This window comes from Otolemur garnettii, unplaced genomic scaffold (assembly GCF_000181295.1).
Source record: "Otolemur garnettii isolate 467f Iridium unplaced genomic scaffold, OtoGar3 scaffold00113, whole genome shotgun sequence".
Taxonomy (NCBI): Eukaryota; Metazoa; Chordata; class Mammalia; order Primates; family Galagidae; genus Otolemur; species Otolemur garnettii.
The window spans coordinates 6599019-6599418 of NW_003852508.1; the positions used below are offsets into that span (position 1 = coordinate 6599019).

Consider the following 400-nt stretch of genomic DNA (forward strand, 5'->3'; position numbering starts at 1 on the left):
GTAAATAATGGAGAAGAACCAGAGGACTAAAAGTGCAGACATATAGAAGTTAGACCTACAGGGACCCCATTTTTGCCCTTTTTATTTAGATAGGATTGAGCACCCAGAGACAGCCACCTTCCTAACCCCAGGATGCTCATCCATCTTCCCCTGGGCTAAGACAACACTCATCTCCTTAGCTGATGTGCAAGGCCACTGTCACTAAACCCAAGTCTACCTCCGTGAGCACTACACACTGGACATGGGGGACCACTGTCACTAAACCCAAGTCTACCTCCATAGCTTGCACACTGGACACCGGGGGCCACTGTCACTAAACCCAAGTCTACCTCCATAGCTCTGCACACTGGACACTGGGGGCCACTGTCACTAAACCCAAGTCTACCTCTGTGAGCACTAC

The 400-nt window shown here is 50.2% G+C and overlaps 1 protein-coding gene across 8 annotated transcripts in view; it reads right to left on the minus strand.

The window, feature by feature from the left end:
* Nucleotides 1-400, minus strand: part of EYA1 (EYA transcriptional coactivator and phosphatase 1) — a 308341-nt gene that overhangs the window by 11570 nt on the left and 296371 nt on the right. The window lies entirely within an intron of this gene.